Here is a 9475-nt window from a genome sequence, read left to right as displayed (position 1 = left end):
GAGTCACACAAGTCTTATGTGCTAGATTTTATTTCGGTTTTCTTTATTTTGTATCTTAGGCTTGAAACAAAGCACTAACTGCTTTGGGGAATTAATAATCCCACCTCAATTAGGTACACAACGTTCAGTTTCAACTTTAAGTTGATCTCACTTACAGGCGTTCTTCCCAAAAGCCTAGACTCCCCCGATTAAATTTACATCGTCACAATTGTTCCAGCGGGTTCGACGAACCGCCGTCGCCGGGTCTGATTTATTTTCCCCCAACATCCCCTAAACGGATTTTAGGTCTTTAATATCACGACGTTAACTTTCCAAGCACAATCTAAGTTTGAGCTTAAAATTGTTATGTCAGATTAATGGGTAGAGCAGAATAGACTCTTGCAAAGTGGACTTGAAATTGAAAGTTTGAGACAAGAGAAGTATGCCCAAAACTCGAATTAATCCCAAGAAAACTTTTGCCCTTGATTGGTTGCGCTTGCGATTCAATATAAATATTTATCACACATATTTGGTCTTAAAACCAGCCTTATATCTAAAATTGTATGGATTTGTTGAAATTAAATTCAATAAATTCTGTCTCATTTTAAATCGAAGTTTAGGCTTCATTTTATAAACAAATACAAGTTTAAGAGGTCTATTTGGTACTAGTCGTGGTAAATTAACTTATCTAAGCGCGAAATACTTGAATACGCGCTGAAAAGTCCTTACTCAAGGATCTTTTAACAAAAAAATCGATGATTTCATATTAATTCGAGAAATAAATGTTAACATGTTACAATATTTAACACTGCCATGAATAACATTCAACTGAAAACACTTTTTAAACGGGTGCCAATCGAAGAAGTTAACACTTGGATCAAACTTTTAACCATAATTTATGCTACAAAGTACAGGAGCTTAAGCTAAAACTACAAGTCTTTTTATTTTCTTGTATCGTTTGTTCACAAATCTTTAACTTTGCTGTAATACGGGTTCATTTGTAACTTTGTAACGGTAGTTAATGTTGTCTTCATAGTAACTAGCCGTATTTATGAAATAAGCGCTAAACCAGACCAACATTCTTATGGGCTCGTGATATTCCGATCGGAAATGTCCATCGTCGTGTTAAGATGGCGAATAAAGTAAGCATCTAATGGTGAGAGTATCACAGTGGCGGTAAAACACAGTGAGATTTACCAAGATGGAGTTATAGGTAACATTCAAAAACCATCTGGTATTAGGTAAAATATGTAGGTACTGGTTAGGAAACAGCCATCTTAAGTCTTTAAAAAAATCTACGTAATAAGCTAACGGAAGCATACTATGCTCTCTCTCCTAAACTAATCTATCTGAGGCATGTTTTATCAGTGCACATTCACCATCGTCATCATCATCTCATTTCAGCAAATGGCAGATCACTAAAACCATGACCATACCATAAAAATGGTCTCCCGCTTTCTTCCTTAGCAGATTTAGGTTCTACGTTTTAGCTTTGTAGCACATTTATTGACTTCTTCATCTTTTCAGCTTTCGTCAACCAGGAATATTGTGTAAGCCTCCTTCCATATCATTTGCCTACCTCTCTGACGCTTTTGATTCCCTAATCTCCATTCTAGGTTCACTTATGTTTATTGGTTAGCTAAGTAGTTATTATATCGAGCCTCCTCTTTTCAACTTGTATTATGTAGTTCCAGGAATGCCTCTATTTCTCGTAATGCCATCGTGGCCAGCAACATTGTTGAGATTGTCGACAGAGTGTTTTGGAGTTGAGTCGATAACAGTTTGCGATAGAACTATTTTAATTAGATTAAGGTTCGTCGTATTCGATGAATGTGGAATTTCAGAATTTTGTTAGGCAATTTACGCATAACATGGTTAGTTAATGATAAACTAATACCTACTGCTTGCTGCTTTTCCCACGTGGATGTTGGTCAGTCACAGAAAAATCTTTTCTGCGCGTCATACTAAGACTAGGCGCAGACCACCGATTTTTAGTTGGCCGATAGTTCGGCCCGATTTCAATTTGTATGAAGAATCGGCCAAATCAAATCGGTGTAATGTGCGCACTTCCATACATGCCCATACTGATCAACTGCCCGACTAAACTATCGGCCGACGAAAAATCGATGGTCTGCACCTAGGCTTACTTATCAAAATTGATAATGTGGACTACTTTATTAGCGGACAAAGTTCTCTTCTAAGAAACTGATTGATTATACCTACTTACTTTGTACAATAAAATGCATACCCCTGAGTATCTACTGTAAGTCATTAGTGTTATCATTATTAATAACACGAGTAGCTTTATAAAACAAAAATAAAACAAGTTTTTTCAAACTGCGAGCACGTTTAAGCCACTGTATCTCTGAAAAGATTGAATTGAACAATGCCCCAACAATTCAATTCGCCCGTTTTCAATTTCGAGTCCTCCAAATCGTTAGACGCAGTCATTTTTAATACCCGAGACACGATTTCGTTGGTACTATCAAGATGCATGGCTACACGTGTATTTTGCTTTTCCAATCTGACCTCTATCTGGTGGTAATAAAGTACACCATTAATCGTATTGACGGGCAGAAATGAAACACAGGATTTTCTTGCACGATCTCGACTCCCAGATCTAAAAGATAAAGCTGGTAGCTTAAATAAGGAACAGCCTCTATTGTACCACTTTGTCACGCTGTCACTACGTATGAAGTAAGGTCCGCAGATAAATCAGTTACGATTGAAGTAGAAAATAGACGAGTGATAAACTCGGTGATCCCTTCTGACACTTGTCCAGTGAATTCGAGTCGGTCTTGACACTTAGGTCAAGCTCAGATGGATAATTTCTAAATTTGACAGGACATGAAAGGGTATGAGTTTTTCCTATAGCATATACTAATTAGTATTTTTATTTAAAAAGTGTTGGAAAAGGAGCATCATGGTGATGTCTTGACCACAAGTTTTTTAAGCATTTTGCAATCTGAACGCATTTTTACACCATTAACCCACTGGCTACTCCACTGTATGTTACACAAATTACTTGTTAAGTTACTCAAACCATACACAGTCAGCCTATTTTTCTGGCCGTACCATCTTATGTTTCTGAATATTAGGTATATTTACCGAGTACAGTCTAATCTAAAAATATTTCATCACTTTGGTCGATCTGCTTAGGCTGGGTTACACTATCTTACTATAACTTTAACAAACAAACCCACAAACGGTAATCGTTTATAGTTGCGCTTAAAGTTAGATGGTGCAACTCAGCTTTAGAGTCATCTCAAAAGAAAGCGTTCCTGTTATAATTATACTTACGACGTTACATCCTCGAGATTTATATAAACACACTTGTAGTTTCACTTCTCAATGTACTAGGCGTCGCACATAATATTTAGAGCTGTAAAAATAAAAAAGCAATAGCAAAACATTTTATCAATTTCCGAACGATACCTCCGCCGTCGTCATGATAATCTGTGGCGCCACCCATCTTCATTCCTTCAGCCATATTCATCTCGTTTCCCATACGGGTCACATGTTTGGGTTAGGGTGGGACTATAAATCTCTTCGGATGTAACGTCTCGTATAATTATGGTCGAACATCACTTAAGGTAAGTTCGTTTAACCATTAATTATACTTACGACGTTACATCCTCGAGATTTATATAAACACACTTGTAGATGTTTAGAGAAATCTTAGAAACGAGATTGAATAAAATAAACTTAAGCAAATAAACAATATTGTCCATTTATTGCTTGAAACAGAAACATATTTCTTAATAATCAATAGAAAATACAATAGAACATAAAATGTAATTATTCTTGTGATATTATTGTAAATAAAAATTACAAAATTAGGTTAGATTATGATTGTAAATCGACTCTGCGAAAACATTGTTTTCACAAGTAGCAAGTGGGCGGTTGTAAAATTTGGCAAATGTTACCGAACTGCCTGACCATCCTGCTGTACGTTTTATTACGTCTACGGATACGCCGTTTCGCTTAGCTGCTGAAGTTGAGGCGTGTCGTGTACTATGCGCCGTGAAAACACTTGTATCAATGCCACTATCTGTTAAAACACTCCTAATCCACCTACTGATAGTAGCAGAGCTAGCGTTGTGGACAGGTTTCTTAGTTGTAAGAATAAGTTTATCTGTTAGTGGTAGATTCCTAAAACATTCAGTGGCATCAATGTACGCAATCAATGTTTTCGCAGGACAGATTTGTTCCTTATTTGGAAAGAATGGAATTGACAAGTTTGGCGCAGATTTATTTGGGGCAGAAGTCTTGATTAAATCACTAATGTTAATTTCAATTCCCGTGCTGCTTACTTTAATATTGGATAACCGTATTAAAGATAGCGTCTGCACACGTTGTGCAGTCGACAACGCGAGAAGAGCTATTAATTTTTTGGAGAGAGAGTTTAAAGGTTGACTCTCGTTTGGATAGTATTTAGAAAGGTGATCGAGTACCATATTTGGGTCCCATGTTGTTTCATACCTTGGGAAACAGGGTCTAGTTCTGTAAACTCCCTTCATAAATCTGATAATGCGATCGTCTTGACTAACACTTTTACCCAATATTAATGCAAGCGCTGCACGACAAGTGTTCAGGGTTGAATAATTTGCGCCAGAATGATATTGAGATACCAAAAATTCAAGAATGTTAGATATACTTTGATCAAAAAAATTAATCTTTCTTTTTTGCACAAAATTGCCACCATTTTTTAAGTACAACGTTATACTGTTTTAATGAGCTATCCGCTAACGATGAGATCATAATTTTGATTGCGCTTGTTGGTAACNTGAATATTTTTACCAGATGCGGGAGAAGTAAGTTATTACCTTTTTGTAGAAGAGCAGGAAAGATGCCATCTTCTCCCGCTGATTTAAATGGTTTAAACGGTAAATGGTAGGATATTTAAGTCAATTTAATAATTGTTCTAATAGTGAGCACTGGTCCTATGCTAAAAGAATATTAAAATATGTTACAAAAATACCGTTGTGTTACACAATACCGTTGCAAATTACTATTAATATTACAAATACCTCTATTCGTTTATTTTACTAGCAACTATTACAAAATAGCGTTATGAAATATTTATAATAACGATAACGTTACAGTTATCGTTATTTCACCACTGGCAACATTTTCTCCCCTCCAATAACGTTGCCTAACTAATAATCTCTCGCTGCTCGGGCCTCGGGCATTCGATCACTGGCGGTCGATCAGTACAGTTGTAAATACTGTGAAGTACAATTACTGTGAAATATAGTGTGTAACAGTGTATGATTCTGTTGGAATAAAAGGTGTGGTATAACCGACTGAAGTTTCTTTCTTCGATGCCCCTTCACATCTCAGAAGTGGGATAGCGGTAACAAGGTACGTAAATAGTTTTTTTTCTTTCCATTTTTCTAACTTTAAATTGCTTTGTTATCGCCCATTTGCCCACTGATTATTTAAAATTATATTAATGCATGAGAAATGCGTATCCTTTAAGTGACCTAAGATCTTTTCTGCATTTGGCCGGGGCACTCCCCGGTAATGTAGCAAAAGTGACTCGATCATTTGTGCAAGTAGAAAAATTAGTTTATTCTTTCCCATCTCTATTAATTATTAAAGTAATCTACGACTACAAATAATTAGTATGCCAGTAATGCTAGTATACAATGAGTGCACTCCCTTGAAGTGTCATCAGAACATTGCTTTAACGGGCACTCGGTGTCTATGTGATGGCATAATTATCAATCTTCTCTTTTACTTATTCTAAAATGCTTAGTAATAAATCTCATTTGTATTATTCATAATTATTGAAGGTATAAGACAATGAAACCACGTAGTATAAAGTAATTTTATTAAACCATACATATAAGAGCACTCATGCGTGGTACGTTTCACAGCTTAGTGATGGAACGTGAACGATCACGTACACCTCGGCGCAGCAGAGGCGGCACTCACGACGGCAGCCGTGATGATGAGAGCAGGCGCAGCAGGCGCAGCACGGAGCGTCGCAGCGAGCGGCCAAGTGAGCCACGCAATCGCAGTCGGAGCCCACTGCTTCAGCGCATCGGGAAGCGTCGCAGTGAACAATGCAGCCGTAGCCGTAGCCGGGATCCGTCACCGCGCCATAGCAGGCGCAGTACTGCGCGTCGCAGCGCACGACAAGGCGAGCCACGGAGCCGGAGCCGGAGTCAGCCTCGCAGCCATCGCAGAAGCAGATTGAACAGTGAATTTGAACTGGACCGGCGCCGGGAGTACGCCGGGGACAGGAGTCGAGAGCGAAATCATCAGCGCGATTCACAACGTGGAAAACATGTGAGTGACGAATATTGTAATCCCTTTATAGATTCGTTTCTCAATGTATTTAAGTCAATGAAATCTGGCATGGGGGAGAGGCTTCCATCCTTACATCAAGTAGTACCTGAATTCGATCCAATGATTAAAGAACAAACTATTGATGCTTGGCTCACAAAGGTTGAGGAATGTAGGCAAATTTACGAATGGTCTGAAAGGGAAGTCATCCATTTTGCCCTACCTAAACTCACAGGCGTTGCAAAAACGTGGTATCTTAGTTTACCAACACTCATGTATTCTTGGGAAGAATGGAAGAACAAATTAATGGAAACGTTTCCATCTAGTCAAAATTATGGTGAACTACTTACAGAAATGCTAAATAAGAAACTACGTTATGGCGACTCCCCTGAACTGTACTACTATTCTAAAATTAATTTGCTCAATCGTTGTAAAATTTACAATAAAAATGCCGTTGACTGTCTGATCTTTGGAATAGAAGATAGGGGTGTGAGGTTAGGAGCTCAGGCTGCTCAGTTTTCTGAGCCAGAACAATTGCTCAAGTTCTTCAAGACCATAAAACCAGGTGTTGTTAGGGAAACCGATAAGCTCACAAAAGATAAAGAAAGACTTCCTATAAATAATCAAAGTAAGGGAGTCAGAATAGATAAGCCCGAAAATAATAGAAATATTACGTGTTTTAATTGCAAGCAAATAGGACATCCCAGCTACCGGTGTAACAAACCAATATTAAAATGCAACCATTGCAATTTATTAGGCCATTTATCAAATGCGTGCCCAAAAGCCGACACATCCCAAAAATCTGACAAAGAAAAGAACGTTCTTAACATTGCCAGTCAGGCGTTACCTAATCTTTATACTTTTCCAGTAAGTGTTAATGGAAAAAAGGTGCAATGCCATTTAGACCTGGGTAGCGAATGCACTTTAGTGCGTCAATCGGATGCTTTGGAACTAGGAATTAAATGGGCTGCAGGCAATAATTTACCACTTTTAAGGGGACTTGGCAACATACCATATCAACCTATTGGTGTAGCTAATATAGATATCGAGATACAAGATGTTAATGAAAACAATGTTGAAGTGTTAATTGTTACAGATAACTTAATAAATTACCCAATTCTCCTGGGTCACACATTTTCGGAACGCCCTGGGGTAAAAATTATTAAAACTGCGGACAATTTAACTATTACTAGAAATTATAACGACGATATAAAATTACGTCTGATATGTAGTACTGATACATGCATCAAGGCTTGCGAAATAAAACCTATTCAGGTTAAATGTACGTCCAAATTTACTGGCAGCATATTTATTACTGGTGGAATTCGAGGACAAATTGGTTCCGAGTTCTATATGTTTCCAGGAGAATATAATTTGAATGAAGGTGAAGGATGTATCCTTATATTTAATTTAGGTAACAATGAACTTCATTTTAAAAGTCAACAATTACTTACTCGTAGTAGGATCACTGATGGTTGTAAATATGTGTATGATGTCAAGTCGAATCGGGTACACGATAAGTTTGAGCCAATTATTGGAGAAAATGCTACTAACGAGCAAAAACAAGCTTTAGAGGCTGTTTTGCTTAAATATAAAGAATGTTTCTCATCCTGCCTTAAAGATCTTGGCTTCACCAATGTTGTTGAAATGAATATAAATTTGAAGGATGCAGAGCCTGTGGTCTATAGGCCTTACAGGCTCTCTCATTCTGAAAGAGAGGATGTAAGACATATGATAGCTGAAATGTTAGATTGTGGCATAGTAAAAGAGTCTTCATCACCCTACGCTAGTCCCATTGTAATCGTAAAAAAGAAGAGCGGAGAGAAGCGCTTGTGTGTAGATTACCGGGCATTAAATAATAAGACCAAACGTGACCATTATCCTCTACCCAGAGTGGAAGATCTTTTAGATCAACTCGCTGGCCATAGCATTTTTATATCTCTTGACTTAGCATCGGGGTATTACCAGATCCCTATATCTGAGGAATCTCAAGAAAAGACCGCGTTCGTCACGCCAGACGGCCAGTTTGAATATACCAGAATGCCGTTTGGCCTGGCGAATGCACCATCGGTCTTTCAGAGAGCGATGCATAAACTCCTTGACAAGTCGAAAGTAGGCTACGTAATAGTATATATGGATGATGTCTTAATACCCGCGCGATCCTTCGATGAGGCTCTACAAAGATTAGATGAGGTCTTGTGTCTCTTGAAGGCAGGGGGCTTAACCCTTAAACTAAACAAATGCAAATTTATGTTCGATAAATTAGACTTCCTGGGTTTTGAGATAAGCGGTGATGGGATCAGGCCAGGCTCATTAAAAACTGAAGCAGTGTCCAGATTTCCCACTCCAAAAAGTGTGCATGACGTTAGGCGTTTCCTGGGATTAGCCAGTTTCTTCCGAAGATTTATCAAAAACTTCGCGTTGATAGCCAGGCCAATAACCGCTCTGTTGAAGAGGGATGCAAGCTGGAAATGGGGTAGTGATGAGGAGGTAGCATTTACCGAAATTAAAAGACTTTTAGCATGTAGACCAGTCCTTGCTTTGTACGACAAAACTTTAGAGACTCAACTGCACACCGATGCTTCTAAACTCGGAATAGCTGGCATCCTTCTTCAAAAGGACAAAGAGGGATCCTGGAGGGCTGTGGCATATTATAGCCGCCAAACATCAATCGACGAGCAAAAACTCCACTCGTTTGAGCTTGAAACTTTAGCTGTTATAGCTGCATTGGCCAAGTTTAGAGTTTATCTCCTGGGTATTCGATTTAAAATCGTGACTGACTGCAATTCCCTGCGCACTACCTTGACAAAGAGAGATTTGGTCCCAAAAATTGCAAGGTGGTGGGTACAATTGCAGGAGTTTGATTGCGAGTTTGAATACCGTCCAGGAGACAAGATGGCACACGTTGATGCTTTAAGCCGGGCGCCTGTAGATCCTCCTCTTGAAGAATGCTATGTCGTTGATATCCTAACAGTAACCGCCGACGATTGGATTGTTACTGTCCAATCGGCTGATGATGAAATAAAACACATAAAAAGCATTATTTCCGACCCGGACACAGCAAAATTGGTAGAAATACACCAAAATTACAAATTAAAGAATGGGCGCGTTTATAGGGTGTTAGCGGAAGGTACACTCAGATGGGTAGTACCCAAAGGTTGTCGATGGCAAGTAGTCAAGGCAAACCATGACGATGTCGGAC

This window comes from Ostrinia furnacalis, unplaced genomic scaffold (assembly GCF_004193835.3).
Source record: "Ostrinia furnacalis isolate ACB-3 unplaced genomic scaffold, ASM419383v2 OfSCF7580, whole genome shotgun sequence".
Lineage (NCBI taxonomy): Eukaryota > Metazoa > Arthropoda > Insecta > Lepidoptera > Crambidae > Ostrinia > Ostrinia furnacalis.
Note: the sequence above shows the minus strand (reverse complement) of the source record.